We start from the raw sequence: 8,593 nt of genomic DNA, 5'->3' as shown, positions 1-8,593 counted from the left end.
TATATGTTAAATGCTTAAATGATAAAATTATCTTTTTAAAAAAAATTGAACGTTTATTATTTTACGATGCACAAAATGTACAAAGTCTAGTCTAAAGCTAGAGTGACTTAACAACGACGGTTTACAACATTTTATAATCTCGGTTTTACATAGTCAGCAAAATGCTACTTTTATGTTTAGTTATATGGCTTATCCTAACATCTAACATACATACTTACTTGTGGTTCTTAGTGTATATATATATATTTTTAATGGAGTTATAATCATATATATGATAATGTTTTAACTATCCATGTTTGTAGCGTACTATGCTAATAATATAATTTTGTCGACGTACCTTCTTTCATAAGGCAAAATTATAAATTTACCTGACTTTTAAAATCTATAATTAAGCCTACGACTAACTAACGCACCTACTTTCGATATTCAGCGTATTTGTCGTTTATTTGTAATATGGAGGGTTGAGGTAAGGAGTACTATAGTTGTAGTAAAAAAGTATCCGTCAAATTACGTTAAACTAAGGTGGCGCCACAGTAGTAACAGGGTAAATTTCAAATAAAGCGCCAAAAGTTATTAGAATAGGATAGAAAAATAAACAAGGACAAAATTACTTTGAACTACATAAATAGTTGAGGTTTGTTATACTGGACTGTCACTAATTATTCTAGTCACTAAAATATTCCAACTTGGCATACTTCAATCCGTAAATAACTGCTGCATTCATAGCATACATTTTGCCGACGCTAGCTCCATTTGGAGGGTTTTTGAACTATTATTTACTGGACACTTTCAACATTCCCCCACATATGAGATAGTTCTCCTTACCTCTGCCTTCCATAAGATGTGATTAACAATTAGCGCACTTGAATGTCTATATTCGCCAACGAAATAGGTAGGAAAACGTTTCCCTGATTGGCATATATAAAATGATTTGCGCCAAAGGTTTAAGTTGCGTTAGAGTGGTATGCATTCATCCAAATTTGAACGAGTTCATCTAGTCACTATAAAATCTACTGCTACCCATGGTTCTAGTGTAGAAATGTTTGAAATGAATGCTCGGTTCCTCTGTTTGTGGGACTTTCGATATTAGCTGATTATTAAAATCTCTAATAAAAAAATGGAAGTATCTATCCAAGAAATTGTCATTTAATCTGAGTTTTTGATTAAAAATTGTGAACTATTGTAACAATTAATAACACAAGTTTATGGTAAGAAATGTTCTTTCCTTTGGAAATATTCAACAATAGTCTAATTATAAAATGTTAAGTACACACAATTTACTGTCCAAATATTTTAATTACGTATTCATCAAATATTTTTGTACTAATGAAACTATTCGCTTGGCAGCACTAATTATACGAGTAGGGAACGAATTCAGTAAAATAAACGTTCCGAAAATTGAAAATGGCGATTAGAACTGAAAAAGAGCCTGAAACCGTAGCTAAAATTTAGTGTTTAAAATTTATCTGTCTAAGCTGTATTTCTTTTGGTAGAAAGACGACGTCGTCGTTTTCGCATTTGTTGACACTTAATTAAAGAAATCCGTTTCGTCTACTCGGGATGATATTTCAGGAGGGATGCCCGACGCCGTGCCGGGACGACTAAAGCGGCACGGCGTTGCGACACGGTGCCGTGTCCCTATCTCTCAACTCTTGAAAGACTATTAAGAAGGTTGAACTGAGACTCTAGAAATAATAAACGACGAAGGAGCGGCTTTAGAAGGAATAACTCAAATTAAACTTCGTTGTTATTATTAAAGGACAGTTATTTCTTAGTAAATTAGGACGGAATTCAAGATTTATTTCAAAAATGTATCTAGCACACAACTGAAAGTACAATGACATTTTCGAAATTGTGAGATCTGCAAATAAAGATTGTAGACTGCAGAGTGCGTATTTCAATTTAGACTGCATTTTTCATTGAGTCAGACTGAATTTTTATGAAACTTATTTATCGAAAGCATGAAAACTTACTAATTACGTAATTACTAGTTGTGTATGTTACTGGAAATGTATGAAATATATACAATTCCGAGGTTATCTAAGAAATGTATAAAATACTGTTTCAAAGATTTTTTAATACACATACATCCTGGGAAATGTATACATTTCCTAGGAATTGTATGAAATTCCGTCACCAATGTATATATTGTGCTTGGCCAAAAACTCCAGCAGTGCGAAGCAACTCGAACACGGTTGAGCGGCTCATGACATCATCCCCGTAAAGTGGTAGGTATTTAGAGTTTGACGCAGAATTTGATAGTGTAGCGCTGCTTGAGATTCACAAAAATTAACGTTCTTGCTTCTGCTTGCCTACAGGCAACTGGAAAAAATATCAGTTTTTTTCAGAAGACTACTGACTACCACATTCACGTGGCCCGACCACCCTCCACCACTCCGTTTGCACTACAGAAACTCAGTCCTACTACTTTTTGATCCTACCCTGTACATTGTCTTTTGTTTGATATTTTCACACTGAACTTATTTTTGTATTTTGTGGTAAAAGCAATAACTTTACCAATCGAATGGTAACTACTTCGTCACCCGTGCAATTAACCTGTTTGTGTACCAGCTGTTACGAAGGTCAGTAGGTATAAGAGTTGTGTTAAGTGTCACTTGACGCGTGCAATAAGATAATGCAGCTTCCAAACTCGCAACTGTTTTCAATCATTGACGGCTCGTTAACTGGGGTACATTTATGCATAGCTTTTAATCCTATACCTTGTTACGTTCAACAGTGTCTCCAGATGTTACCTTTCAAATATCCCGGAATACTGATCAGACATAGTGTATAACCATGTAATGTAGAGCATTATTACAATCAGTTTAATAACATAAATTATTTTCATAAATTAATTTCATATTTGATAGCAAAAGACATGAAAATAAATACTGTCCAGACTTACGGTCAGCAGGGCAGACCTCACGATTTACGCATTTATTTAGAATTCAGATATGAATACAGAAAAGTCGCGTGCTGTTGTATCATGAGTGTAAAAAATTTAATTACATTCTGCATATCTAAACTGAAATATTGCTACTTACGGATGTAAATTGCGACTGTTACCAGAATTACAACACCTGCCATAAAATCTCTGATTTAATAACCATTTTGCTTTTCCACTTTTTTTCAGTAACTCGCTAGTATTATTTTGTGTGCAGGAAGATTATGACATAAGTAATTGTCCAACGTTTTCCAACATGCAACAGTCCTGTATCACCTTAAGTACTAATGCAGTTGTGAAACAGATTAACTGTCCTTTCGTTTTTCATGATAAATTTAGTTAAGTAAGTAGAAATCTTTTAGTTTTAAACAATAGTGACTGTCGGATGTGGCGGTATCCCGCCTTTCGTTTCTTTTGGTTATTACCACTTCGAATGAAATGAACTGTATTCTCCTTACTAATTGTTTCTTATTTACACTATATTACACTTAATTTAATATTAAACTATCGATAAACACTAGCTTAATAAATTGTATAATCAATTTGGTTGTTGTACATATATTGGGTTTTATTGGTATAGAATTGTTGAGTTGATGGATATGAATCGAATAAATCGAATTGATTGTTTGATATGAATTGAATGAATCGAATTGATATGAATTGAATGAATCGAATGCCTTTCATGCTTTCAAATTTCAGTATTTATAATAGGTACTGAAGAAAGCGACACGCCCTAAACAGGCATCTTTGGGGTAGGTAACTGACCTTATTGGTCTTGTCTTCGGTGAAATACCGAACCCCAATAAATTCGCTATTTCCGCCAATATCATAAAAATAGTGCTGGTCGCACATGTTTACTTAACAACTACCTTGAATTTATCCTAAACTATAGACCTAATAAAATAAAATATTCAGAAAAACTACTTAAGAAATATGTACAGTAATATACAAAATAACACAACACCAAACAGTGACAGCAAGGAATTATTATTTTGTAAGGGATATGGTTTATAGTAAAGGTTCGAATCGAGCAAGCGTGCCTTTTTGAACGATCGAAAATAAAGGAGAGATATTTTGACCAGACTATGAATTAAAAAAAATGATTAATTTTAATTGAAAACAGACACACTCATGTGTGTTAGCAATTTTATATACAATATGTATACACATTTTATGAAGAATAAATTTACAGTTAGATAATATTTAAGTCCAGTTTATGTACGAAAATAAACATAATTAAACTAAAAATTAGCCTCCCAGACGAAAATCCTGCTTACGCCCCTGTTAATGACATAAGCGTTTTAAATATGTAATTTAATTCAAAATACGGCGATTGCGATTAAGAAAAGCATTTATGCTATTGTAAGTTTCCGTGGGTCACTTTGTTTAGAGAAGGTTTTGAGGAGGACTTATAAAACGAATGAATAAAACTAGATAACAACAACATATATTTACAACTTAACAACAACTAGCGTAACGAAAAGAGAAGAGACTTGTTCTGCTGAAGGCGGAAGACGAACTGTTTTTCTATTTATGAAAAATGAAAAACTGTTTAACAAGGAAGGAATAGAGAGGGTAGTAGATACGAGCAGGGAAGTATTGAAATATGGAAACTTCAAGATTAGAAATACCAAGAATTGATGGCAGGTCAACCACCGAAGAAACCGATTGTAAAATTGCAATTAGGAAGGAATGATAGGTACAGACGTCATGCGGTTAGTACGCGAAAGATGAAATGTTACAGGGATTATAGGAAAGTACAGTAATAGAATTTTTTAAATAGATAAGCAAGATAGAATAGATTATTTACAAAAGAAAGGAATTTCTATAGACCCTAATCGAAAATAGAAAAGAAATACAGGTCTGACGAAGGAAGCTGGCGAACGGTCGCGCAGGTACTTGCCCATTGATGACCTATTTGGGTAAGTCACTTGGAACCGATACACAAATAAGCTTTCAGTAGGCGTAAATTATAGTATTAATACAGATAGGACAGTAGCGTACTAGAAAATAATGAACAAACATAACTTATCAAAAAGAAAAGATAAACCTATTGCTTTAGTTTTATAGTTAGTTTTCACATTCACTGTCAACATGGGAATCTCTATCACTGTCACCAACATCAACAATTAGTTCTTCTGTTTGTATGTCTATTACTTGCTCACTGATCCCTATTTTTAAATATTTAATCTACGCCCCTGATAGGAATACTGAAGAATGAGGGCTGCAATTTTTATACCTAAAACTGCCTACTTTTGCCACCGCGCATCCACGCCATTTTAAAATTTCCGCCAGCTTCCAGCGTCAGGCCTGTATTTTAGAAAGGTATTTACAATATGTACACAAAAAGAAACAATTTTAAAGCATGTGGTGGATATCGCACAGTCGTTTGTTACAACTAGCTATCAGCAAAAACAAAGTATTTCCATTCTGATCTGTCATATTTGGTCCTTTTGTGACATTACGTATAAGCATCCCTGATTTCAGTTTAGCGTAAAATTTTATTTTTATGTAAACATCAATAGTGAAATGATTAAAACACCAATCGTAAAAGATATTCCTCGTAAAATGCCGAGGAAGAATTTGAAATTTTAAGAATCAAATTGCCTCCAATATAACGATAAGGGATTATCATTTTAAAGTGCTAAAATCATGCGAAACTTGAACTAAGCGTCGCCAAAACGTGGTAGTTCATAGCTGATTGCGAGCGTTCTCTAAATTTTATTTCTCCGGGAGCTGATCTTTAAAACATCAAGAAACCGCACCGTAGACTCGTATAAGACGCCCGAAAGAGCTGTAATAAAACACTTACCAAGTCAACTGGAAGCGAGAAATCCAAATGTACCAACTCAAATTATTTTCAAGACGATGAGAAGAACGTAACTAATACCGAGCTTTAAAGCTAAATTCCTTCAATTAGTGTATGACAGTAAAGCTAATAAAATTAACGTAAAAATATATTTTGTATTTTTTAATGCTTAACTTAAGTATAGTTTGAATTGAATTAATTCCTTATTGAAATATTGTTTTATTAAATAGACCTCTCGATAAACATGAGATTTTTCACAATGTTTGGTAACTGCTTAAATAGACCCGAGGGGAGATATAGTAAGGGTTGCCACCCGTACTTTATTATAAACTATTGTACTCTATTTCGACTGTGCGTACGTTATACTTTACAAGACACATAAAGTACGCAAAAATACTTTATTTAAGGCCTTAAGTGAACATCGTATTCGAAATTGAGAGTACTTTTATATCAATAATATTGTACAGAAAAACGACAAGCCATATTTACGGAACAACCTGATTCCCCAAATTTGTTCAAAGTAGTGTCACTTTTGCTATCCATTCCGGCCACTTCAGCATCTACAGAAAGAGTATCCTCTGTTATGAACGCAAAGTGGCGCGACGACAGGAATAAAGCTTCATTAAAACTAATTAAAAATGAACTTTTAGTTTACTTAGATCTTTGTTTGCCATGTTTAGAGGCTATTAATGTATTTAAGAGCGACAGCAATTTGTTACTGGCTGCTAGGTGTAACAAAAAATATGTTTTTAAACACAAAAAACTTTATTTTTATGCCAAATACTTTTTTTTAACCTTTTAGTCGAGAAATACATTATCGAAAGCCTGAAATGGTGGCAACTCTACATATAGTCGACATAAAGGCGTAAGATATAAATACAGGGTGTAACAAGAATAATTGCCGAGCTTTGGAGGGTGTAAACTAGATGCATTAGGCAATTGTGCAGTGAGTTCAACAATGTCGTTAAGGGAAAAAAGTTTTTTAAGAAAATCACAATAATTTACAATCCGAAGCCGGTCCTGTGCGTGAATTGGTAACATAGGTGTCTATCGAATAGTGCAGTGTGATAAAAACTCTGCAGCTACATGGATCAAGAAAGGAAACATTACGGATAATCGAACGTCTAATATGTAAGATAAACTTAAACAATTTAGTACTACTACATTATGTTTAAACTAACAATAAATAAATAAATTACAGGCAGTATTATGTAAATGTACGAATACAAGAAGAAGAAAATGATTATTGTTATTTCATTAAGACAAATTTCTACACCACCACTGAGGTACTGCCAAGGCGCGTTACCTTTTTTGCAAGTGGTACACGAGTTAGACTTACCAAAAACACACAAAAAGGTCTCCGAAAATTTGGCACCACATGTTTACCGAAAAAAGAAATCGCGTAGCATTAACGACATGCGAAACTACGTCGCACCAATAGTGATTAGGTATTGTGAAAATTCAAAATTCCGTCCCCGGTGAAGCAAATTTGTCAATAAACTACACCCTAACATGGAAAAGTAGACTTTGCAGCACTTCTCTTTCGAAATCACTGACACAAAACTGAAATTTAGTTTCCAGTAAGGCTTGCTCTCGTTGCAAATGATAAGGATGCAGTAACTGTTCCTTTTAAATTTGTGACACTGGAATCTAAGATTTCGTCCCTGCAGCGGCTATATAGTTAAAAACCTTAAGTACGTATCATGTCATATTATAGTAGCAACAACTGTTCTACAGTAACTGACCTGCACTAATGATTGATGTTGTACAGATGAGTTAGTTTATTGATCTACACATCGATTACCTACTCATACATGTTTTAAACGTTAAAAGAATAAACGGCTACTAGAATTTGACTATTAACCTAAACACTGCTTCATAGAACCATAATTTAACAAATAAACAATAGATACATGAGCAAAAAAATACAAAACAAGTACTACACTAATATTGATAATCAGTAATCACTAGCAGATTGAGTGCAGCGTTTCGGACCTTACTTTTTTAGCAGGGCCGGAATTGAATTTACCTGTACGTTTAACTATGTTTTTCTCCAACACCATGAACTTTCCGACCTCGGCACTTATTTCTATTACACCTTGTATTGCGAACGAAAAGTTCAAATGGTATATAATATGATGTAATATAAATACAGTAAAAGCTCTTTATTCCCGGGGTATACGTTCCATAAATATGCCGCGAATACAGAAACCGTGGATATGGAATGATAATTAGTATGGAATCATAAGGGATACGTTCAACGATTCCAAAATAAAACCAATATGTATCAGAATAACATCAATTTATGGAGAAATTCGCAATTAAAAGTAATCGTTATAATCACCTTTAGACAAGGGTTTATTAAATTTAGTGAGTTTTCCTTGTTTTAAATTTTGAATTAGTCCACTCGGTTACATCTTTTATAAAAGCTGCCTCGGCACGTACCAACAGTACATACTCAATAGATGCTGATACATTGAGGGAATTCAGTAGTACACGCGCCGTAGAGTAAAAACATGTTTATCGGTTCTAGATATCATGAGTGTAATGTTTGGAACAGAGGTTTGAAATTTTGTAGGACGATAGATAAAGCTTTCTTTCTAAAGCCTGTCGAAGGTCATTTTTAATTTCTATTGTAAATACGTGTCCTACAAGAAGCATTAACTTTAAGCACTTGTAAAAGCTTTTAATGACCATATTATTGAAAACCAAAAACGTACCGAGTTAGTGTGAACCTTTGTCTGTTACTATACAAAAAATTAGATATTTATCTCGCAGCGTTAAATTACAATGTTTAGAATAGAAACCCATGTTTTCGGAAAAATTCACACTAGGCACGA

The sequence above is a fragment of the Agrilus planipennis genome, unplaced genomic scaffold (genome assembly GCF_000699045.2).
Source record: "Agrilus planipennis isolate EAB-ADULT unplaced genomic scaffold, Apla_2.0 scaffold209, whole genome shotgun sequence".
Taxonomy (NCBI): domain Eukaryota; kingdom Metazoa; phylum Arthropoda; class Insecta; order Coleoptera; family Buprestidae; genus Agrilus; species Agrilus planipennis.
Note: the sequence above shows the minus strand (reverse complement) of the source record.